This window comes from the organism of the source record quoted next, unplaced genomic scaffold, assembly GCF_019419815.1.
Source record: "Pyrus x bretschneideri cultivar Hongxiangsu unplaced genomic scaffold, Pyrus_bretschneideri_v1 Contig18, whole genome shotgun sequence".
Lineage (NCBI taxonomy): Eukaryota > Viridiplantae > Streptophyta > Magnoliopsida > Rosales > Rosaceae > Pyrus > Pyrus x bretschneideri.
Genome location: NW_025999479.1, coordinates 6,909,107 through 6,919,379, shown reverse-complemented (window position 1 = coordinate 6,919,379; position 10,273 = coordinate 6,909,107).

Below are 10,273 nucleotides of genomic sequence, written 5' to 3'. Positions count from 1 at the left end.
CTTGACAATCCAGATCCCTGCAGATCAACCAGAAAGCAGCAGCCCCACTGCAAACTACGTCGTCGCTTCGTTCCCCATCTTCCCAGCTGCCAGAGATCCATCAGTTTGACATGAATTTGGGCTTGGGCATCGACTTGGTTCAATGGATCTCAATTCGGCACGGTTTCTAGAGAAGCAGTGGGACATCAACTTGGCTCAATGGACATCGATTGGACGACGGCCTTCACCAGAGAAACAGTCGGGCATCTCCTAGAGACGTTGTCGACCCCGTTCTGCAAGTTGCATTTGATTGTATCAGTGTCGGGGTCGAATTGGGTGTGAGGGACTTGCTGGAGAGAAGCCTTTCTTGGTGAGGTTGCATTTGATTTTATCAGCGTCGGGTTTGAATTGGGTGTGAGGGACTTGCTGGAGGGAAGCTTGCAGAGCTTCCATGGCTGAAGGTGTGAAATGAAGAAATTCGGGGGTTTTGAAAGATGTCAAAAAGGGTACTAAATAATAGTTTAATAAATAAAAGAAAAAAAATAGTGTAAAATAATATTTAATTTGACATACCAGGTGGAGAGCAAAATTTTGAAAGATGTCAAAATGCCACATAGGCCGTCAAATTAAAAATTTATGTTTAAAATTTGACATCTCCTTTGGAGATGCTCTAATGCTTTAAAAACTCAGACTTTTTTGGCGCAATTTTGTGTTCAATTTTTTCTTTATATACAAATGGTTCCTGATATTGACTTAACTCATCATTTTGGTCTCTAACATTCTAAATCAATAAATTTAGTCCATAACATTCGGTGCCACACATCAATGTGGTCTTTTTGTCAATAATCCGTTAAATCCTTCGTTAAATATGCACGTGCTGTCTCACGTGACCCTTTAAGAGAGGGCATTTTCATCCAATCACCTCACTTGTTGAATTTGGCAGCAAACATTTGTTGATTCACGTGCTGACTTGACTTTTTCCCTTTCTTGCTGAATTCGGCAGCAAACATTTGTGATTGTTTCCTTTCGAAAAGTTAAAATGAGGCATTTTTCCCACTTAAAAAAAATGCCCAGTCATTTTAGTAAATGGTTTTGGGCAAAATGCTGATAGCATATCATTCCAAAAGAAATATAACATTCCCAAATGACATATGTTCAAACGCATAAGAAACAAAATCTATTAATTTGCATATTTCATTGTCAATAGCATATCGTTCCAAAAGAAATAACCATTGTTCATAACAGTATACCCATTCAATTCCAAAAGCATTAAACAACAATAACATCTCATGTTTTCGAATGCAAAAACAGAAAACCTTAAATATTTAGATAGTTATCAAAGACTTTAGGTTAAAGTACAAAAAACTACCTCAACTATTGGTGTCACAACACTTTCATACCTCATCTTTTACAATTGACAATGTCATACCTTATCTTACGAATTTGTGCCAATGTCAGACCTCCGTCAGTTTTTCTGTTAATTTCTCTATTAAATGCTGACGTGGCCAGAGACGAGACCCACTCACTAATCTAACTGGATTAAAAAAAAATTAAAAATTAAAAAACTAAAAAAATAAAAAATGGCCTAAGGGATCTGGCCTTCCCTTTACTCCACCCGCATAACCTTTTTTCTTCTTCTCTTCAACAGCCATCAAACCCTTCCCCGTCCCCCAACCTTCCTCGTTGTCGAAGCTCGAGCAACTTCACACCTTAGCGCGAATCGATTGGAAGGCAAAATCCCAACCCAAATCGGCAACCTTACTAGGTTGAAATGGCTGGTTCTTTACGACAACCAGCTCAACAAGCTCGACAATAACCAGATCTCCGGTTCGATACCAGTGGAGTTCGGAAACTTGTCGAATCTTTCTCTTCTCTTCTTGTGGCAGAACAAGCTCGAAGGAAACGTTCCGTCATCGATTTCCAAATGTGTGAATCTCGAGGCCATTGATTTGTCGCATAACGGCTTGACAGGGCCGATTCCCGGAGGGCTCTTCAATCTCTAGAATCTCATGAAACTACTGTTGCTATCTAACAACTTCTCTGCTGAAATTCCGCCGGAGATCAGAAATTGCTCGTCGCTGATTCGGTGTCGGGCCAACAGCAACAAACTCGCGGGAGGGATTCCGCCCCAGAAAGAAAGGGTGGTGGAGGAAGGTTGGGGGGACGGGGAAGGGTTTTGGTGGCTGTCGAAGAGAAGAAGGAAAAGGGTTGGTGCGGATGAAGGAAAGGGAAGGCCAGATCCTTAGGCTATTTTTAATTTTTTTTTAGTTTTTAATTTTTAAATTTTTGAATATTTAATTATTAAAAATATATTTTATTATTTTTTAATCCAGTTGGATTAGTAAGTGGGTCCCGTCTCTGGCCACGTTAACATTTAACTGACAAATTAACGGCAGGCTAACGGAACGTATAACATTAGCACAAATTCGTAAGATGAGGTATGACATTGTCAATTTCAAAAGATGAGGTGTGAAAGTGTCGTGACACCAATAATTGAGATAGTTTTTTGTACTTTACCCAAGACTTTAAAAACACAACTAAGCTGCCAAATTTTCACCAAATCCTTCAAGGCTTGCATGGCTTTCCTCTCTTTGCACCAAATCCTTGGGTTGACTGAACATGTTAAATTGATGGAATGGTGGCTTGTGAGCTTGAAACCATGCCTCTTTCTTTGCATGTACCTTTTCCCATGGCTCTTCCTCTAACCACTCTGCTGCCCTCTTCCTACATACATACTCAAGATATCAATACACAACTTCACATTAAAAAAATTGAAAATAAAAATGAATTAGGCCACACCTTCCGCATCTTCCACATACCTTATTACAATTAAAAAAAATACAAAGATTTCTACTCTTCAAACTTCACACATATCTGTCTTGTTTGAGTTGATGTAGGCTTGTTGTTAGAAGATTGAGTTACTCCTTGAGTGGATTGACTAGTAGATGCTTGATTTTGTTGCTTTCCACATATCTTGGAAGTATAGCCTTCTTGTCCACATGACCTACATGCATATGGCTTGGTATAAATCCATCTTTTCAACTTCTTCCCTTCATGACTTGTAACTGGGGGCTCTTCACTATGATGTTTAGACCTCTTTTCTTTGGTCTTCCAGTTTGCTTCTTGTAAATGGGAGGATCAATTTTGGTGGTCTCATTACTAGGCTTGTCCCATTGATCTTGGCTAGGCAATGGTGAAATAACAGATGCATAAGCCCTTAGGTATGTTGCTTGCTTGTAACAATCAACAACATACAAGGTAACATCTTGTCCCTTCCTCAAAATACAGGCAATAGCATGAGGACATTGGATTCCACAAAGATCCTATCTCCTGCAAGAACAAGTTTTAGCACCCAAGTCAACTGCAACCTTTCTTCCATAAAGGTGTGAGACTTGATATTTCATATCTCCAACTAGATATGAAATGCAATGCCCACTCTCATACTTGAATTTTTCAATAATTTTCTCAATTCTTGGCCCCACAAATCCTTTCCATTTCAAGGCATCGACTCTTCTATTTGCCATCCTCACTGTCAGGTTCTTTCTCCGAGGATGAAAGAAAAAATGCTTTGCGGGGAACTCGTTTCATGTCTTTCATTGGGGGAACGGGCCTGGGTGCTCTAGTCGGAGCGGGATTTGCAACATTGTCAAAATTGGCTTGTCCCTTGCCTTGACAATTTATGCATTGAAGGCCTCACACAAGTTGTTAAGCAAGATGTCACATTTGTAACATGTCCTAAAATGTGACCTACTCCAATTATATGCTGGTTTAGCATGTAACCAGTCCCCAAGCATCTTTATTTTCTTGTTGCAGGTTATCCATAATGTCAGGGATTAAATTTATTGATTTCAAATGTCCGGGACCAAAATGATGAGTTAAGCCAATGTTAGGGACCATTTATGATAAAAATCCACAAATATATATACACACCAAAATAAAGAGAAATAAATTAATTCTGAACTCATCATTTACGAGATTTGGACATGGTATACAATTTATAAATTAGCTAAAACATCTATCATAACCAATACCAATCATATATCAATTTGTTCAATTGAAATATGATTATTTTTTCCGCAATTTCTAATTAAGAAGTCAGACATGCATATTAGGACATCTATCCTAACCAATAAGCAATAATAGGAAGAGGCTCGAGATTATTTAGACTAGTAGGCAATGTTTTTAGTCTCCCACGTAGAATTCATACTTTGTGCAATGCATACAAATAAAAAGTGGATGACATAGGCTTGGTTTGGGATTGTGGTGATTATATTAAAAGGAGCTTATTAAAAAAAATCTAGATTATTAAATGTGTTTGGTAAAACATACAAAAAGTGTTTTTTTTTTTTTTAAATTGTTGTCAATGATAGTAGAAAAGCATAGAAAAAACAGAAGTAGAGTCTACCATATTTCTATAAAAAGTGTTTTTTTTCAAGGTAAAGTAATTAGTGCTCATTTAATGATATTTTCAAATGGCAAGTATATCATCACATGTTTTACAAAATTACAATCCTTGCTCTTACATTTTTGTCTTTGACAATTATTATATCACATTAAATATTATATCATTTTTAGTTATTTAATATATTCAAAGCAATTTATATAAAAATTTACTAAGCACTCAGACACTGCCTTTTTTAATTAAAAACACTTTTATAAAAAATAAAAAAAGTTTACCAAACACTCAACAACTTTATTTTACAGCTGTTTATTCTCATAACAAATTAGAAACTGTTTTTTTTTTTTTTTTTTAAGCACAACAATACCAAATTAGCCCATCGTTATTAATATTAATTAATAAAATTGACGGAATGCAACAGCGCCAGTTGCATCATTAAATTTAAAATAAAAGATAATGAATTAATATATTGTTCCTTTTAGAATTGTGATGCAAATTATGTTACCTTATATTGTAATTAGGCCTAATTGGAGTAATAGTCTCATGGTGATAGGGTAGTTGGAAGATAGCCCCTGTAGTAAAAAAAAACTAGGATTTAAGCCCATGTGGTAAAGTCTATTAGGATTTATGCACTAAATTAAAAATTCTGTCAAGTTTTTGTTAATTATTAGCATGTGAGCTGCACATATTAGGCTAAAACAGAACTCTCCATACACATATTAGGCTAAAACGGACCTCTCCATTAATTGTTAACGCGTGGGGCTAGCTCACGTGCTAATAATTAACAGAAAGTTGACAAAATTTTCAATTTTCAGCATAAATCCTAATAAACTTTACCACATGGGCTTAAATCCTAATTTTTTTACCACATGGGTTATCTTCCAACTACACTATCATCACAGGGACTATTAATCCAATTAAGCCTTGTGATTATGTTTCACGTCATTAATAACACTTGGCCTAAAACGGCAATCTTATTATTTGTACTTCACCATCTTCCTTTAGCAACCAAAAAAAAAAAAAAAAAAACAAATAAATAAATAAAAGAACAACTCATTTATAAAAGATGGCAAGTTCCAACAATTTTCAAACTTTTTGCTGCAATCTTGATTTTAATTTGTAGTTGTGAGATGGTGCCATGGTGGTTTTGTGAGGACATGCAATAATAGGTATCACACTTCATCCATGCAAAAACAGAACTGCAGCTAAGTGTGGAAAAGAAATATATGATGATACTGAATTGTTGGCATGTCAATGACACCCACCATTATTGCATTCAACTTGTAGGAATGGATCAATATCGTTACCATGTATTAGCGTTTGACGTTCTTTCAACACCTCTTTCCAAACTAGCCAAGTCCGAGGCTTTGGTAAAGAGTGCGCAAATTTGGGTGAATTGTGTTGAATTTTCACACTATAGCTCGCCATCTTCAACTCCTTCTCCAAAAGCATAATTAGTGTTATCTATCTACTCTCTCTATATCAAAATGTAGTTCCGAATGAAATAAAATAGTGTTCCAACATAAATTTTGACCAACCAGACAGAATACCTTACAATAAAAAACTTCGAAACCAACTATATTGACTAATCAAACGTGCTAGTCAACTAAGTACAGATTATTAGGTGCTCACAAGTATATAAACCAAGCAAACTTATAATGCTAAAACAATGTAGTGTGATCTTCAGTTATGTTTTAGCCTTAATTCTTGAGTTATGTTTACTTGGTTAACAAAGTGTCAATACTAGCAAACCCTACAATGTTTACCTCTAACAATGGTTATTTGGTCATAAAGGAACTTTGTAAAGTATTGAACACAAGGAAGCTTTTGGCTGGAAAAACCCACCTCTGGGTTAAGAAACCGGGGACTCTCCACTGAGTCCAATCCACTAGTGTAAACAAAGGTTCATACAAAGACCACACAAACTCAATTCCTAAATCCCTATCTACATAGTAGCTTTACCTTTGTGCAACCTTGCCTTACACCAAATGGACTCATTCGGTCTTCACGAAGTGGTAGCTCTTCTTGAGCTCATCACCTTGTCGCACCGAGATCAGCACGATCAATGATATGATAATGATTTTATGATATGCTTATAAAATCTGAATTCAAATGACTAGTTAGATTCTCCAGTCAAACAGTTGACGGAAGAATCTAACTTGAATCCAAAAGCTTGGTCTATGAAGGATGTGAAACTTAAGGTATAGAACACAACTTAATGTAAAACCATGAAAACAATGCAACCCTAATATGCAGTGATTGGGTGTTTGTGCATGAGATGGTTTTGTGGCTAGGGTTTCAATTTGGAAGCTTAAGAGCTAGTTATAGGCTAAATGCACTCTTTCTCTTGAAATGTAAATAGCTTAGTCGAATACCAAACGAAACCTTGGTACCTCTTTTAATGGAAGAGTTTGATGTTTCAGACAAGAGGAACCAGGGAACACGTGTCACAAACCAAAGAAACCTTTTCAAATCAAGGGTGAGAGATCCATGCACGGAAAAATATGTTAGATGGCCCATGTGGGCTGTCTTAATTTACGTGTCTAGACAGCTGGACAACAAAAGGAATTTCTGACTGGACAACTACACTAAACAAAAGGAATCTGGAAAAATAAGCTTGATATGCATATGCAAATGTATAGTTCAAACCTTTTGCAGTGAAGAAGGCTAGTGCTTTGACAAGTTCAATCCCAATAGTAATCCCAGATCAACATTGTACTCTAACTCTAAATTATGAGCATGTGTGGTAGCATTTACAAATTTTGACAAGAGAAGTCAAACAATAAACCTAGTACTTAACAATCTCCCCATTTGGCATTGCTTGACAAAATAACCCCAAACCTATAACTAAATTCACACTTCACCACACCCAAGAAATCATGCAGTGACAAGAGAAGAGCAAGTAACAACTCCTGCAACAAACATACATTTCTCAACAAGAGACAAGTGAAATTCATCATGGGTTATTATAACATAAGCTCATCTTAAAAATGACACCATTGCATGAACAACATAGGTTATTCCAGTCCTACATTTAAAACACTTATATTTTTTTTTCTCCCGCATTTTGTCATGGTAAGACAAAGGAAGAACAATGAAGGAATAAACAATGAAGCATAACAAGAACAAAGAAGGGTCAATGCATCTAGGAAAACCAAAACAGTTGTTGTGCTCTTTTCAAGTGCAAAAATAAGGATAGTATAATGGCATAAGTAAGGGTGTCGAACCACATGGACTAATTAAACCTCTACAAATTACTAGTTTTATGTGAACCCTAACTAAACAATGAAAATGCAAACTGAATATAGATTTTTCAATTGAAAACTAAAATAACTTAAAAATGCAAGAAAGATAAAAATAAATGATAGGTCGATTCAGAAATAATGGGAATGGAACTAGGGATACCGATTTCACCGTTACAAGCCAATTCCATGAAAATTAAGTCAAAACGCATTTAACTCTCCAATCTGCAACTAAGGTTATTTATGATCATCCATTTGATGTGTGGTTATGATCAAGTACTCCTAATCTGCAACCTAGTTGTGATGTTCAACTTAGATTACCAGATAAGAATCCAGTAAGACCTCGAAAACTTCCAAGAACCAAAGAAATCACATGGCAGGATGTATGCATAGCAGTTTCTTCATTCATTCACATGTCTACCAAGATTAAGCATGATGTGTATTATAACCTTGATCAAATAATCTCTAAGAAACCATAATGGTGATCAAACATTAAGATAAACAAACAAATTAAACTATAAAATCAGTGAATGAAACAAGAAAACAGATTGATGAATCGAATTCTTTAACTTAATAACATAGACTAGTTGTGCAAGGCTACATCGAAATCCCCAGCTATGAACTTAATTACACAACATGATTACAGAATATATAAATATGAAGAACAACATGAGTTGAATTAAATGCATAGAAGAAACCCCCTTGAAGCAATTCTGATGTTGAACTTTTCCAAGAACAGCGCTGCTGCGTGGTTTCTTTTGTGGCAGCGGATGGTGAAGGAAAATAGGGTTTTGTTTCTGGAAGAAAGGCCAAAGAAAGAAAAGAGAGAGAGCTCTGAGCGACCCCAAGGGGGCTTTTGAAAAAGTGATCTGAAACCCTATTATTTATAGGCTAAATGAGGCTGTAGCTGATTGCAAGGTGATCTCCACCATTAAGCCAAAGTTTTGAACGTTTTTCCTTATTTGGCTCCTCCAAATCAAGCTCGATATTCCAATTCCTTTCCCATTTTGCTCCTGGTCTTCTAACAAGCCAGATTCGTCTTGGATTCTTTATTTGGGCTTTAAAACAGGCCACTAAACTTCTTTCCACGTTTGAATAAGGGTCAACCCCCAAAATGGCATGTTTTCACTTATTTTGCCTTCAAATTGATCCTAAAGTACATGTAACTGCACACTAACACAAAATAAGGTAAAATGCAACCAATTTAACTCAAAACATCACAAAGAGGCTAGAAATAGATGGTATAAATGCATGAAATATATGAGTTATCAAATACCCCCAAACCTGGTTTTTGCTATTCCTCGAGCAAAAATATAACTATACCAGTTTTGTTGGCTAAACGATTGCACTGAGCATGTGCAACAAGCCTCTAAACCTCTAGGTGTCCCTAGTCGGAGGAGTTATGTCTCCTGAAGGTTTACAGTGATGATGCCCACAAACATCTACAGACTCTGCAAACAAATTAGTTAAAGCATACATGAAACAAACTAATAAGAACCAATGAAAGCTTAGTCATACATTCAAACCAAAAGTCTACCACTTCAAAGAATCATATCATATGTAGAGTGTAAAAAATATTACTCCATGACTCATGACTTCAAAAACACCATACTCAAATGCCAAAGATAGAATTCGCCTTAACTCTAGTCCCCACAAATATCACTCAAATTTTCATTCATATCCTAAAGTGTAGTCTCTCCACAAACACATGTGAGTGAAATTATGTAAAAGGGATTAAAAAATTCTCACATATGAAATATGAAATAAAGGCACAATTTCTGAACAGATCTCATGAAATGAATCAAATACTAAGAATATGGATAGTACACGTACTTACCAGCACCTATGAATACATTCCTAAAGATCAGCTAGGTCTTTCACAAGGTTGTAATGTAAGGCTTAGGCTATGGGCTATGAAGGAAATGATAGGAAATACTAGAGCTTGGGACATACCAAAGTGTCTTTTTTATGAAATAAGCAGGCTCTTCACTTGCATTGGTCTTTGTTATTTGTTATTGGCGTCCAAGACCATGCATGTGATAGTGAAGGATTTGGAAATTGTATCTTTTTTATTCATTTTTTTATTTCTTTTCGTCTCTTTTTTTTTTTTTTTTTTTTTTTGAAACTTTTTCTTTCTTGTTTTGCAATTCCAGCACATGTTACCTTGATACACGCCACATTCTTGATCTAAAGCTCAATCTATCTGTGTTTTCATCACTTTAGTATTCCCAAACTATAAGGTATGGTTGTAATGGGCTAAGATGGGTAGAGTTTGGTGAGGGTGATGAAAGAACTAGGTTAAAAGTGTTTGGCTGCAACAAGGGTGAATGGAGCACACAAAAAGATGGGAATTAAGACTTTTAGTGGTTAAAACATGCATAGCCTAACATCGTCTCAATGAGTTCATTCATAGGATAAACACATGGTATCTGCAACATAAGATTATTCTTAGCATTCAATCAAAGAGAAATACTGAGATCATTTGAAGTAAGTCTAAAAGAAAAAGATAGGAATAGAAACACTTTAAACCCTCTCAAAGAAGCAAATAGGCTCAAAATAACTCACTAGGGTAGTCTCCACTATTCTTCTTCCAGAATTTGAGCATGGTACTATTACCATCATAATTCCAAGAGTAACATCTTTGTATAAGAAA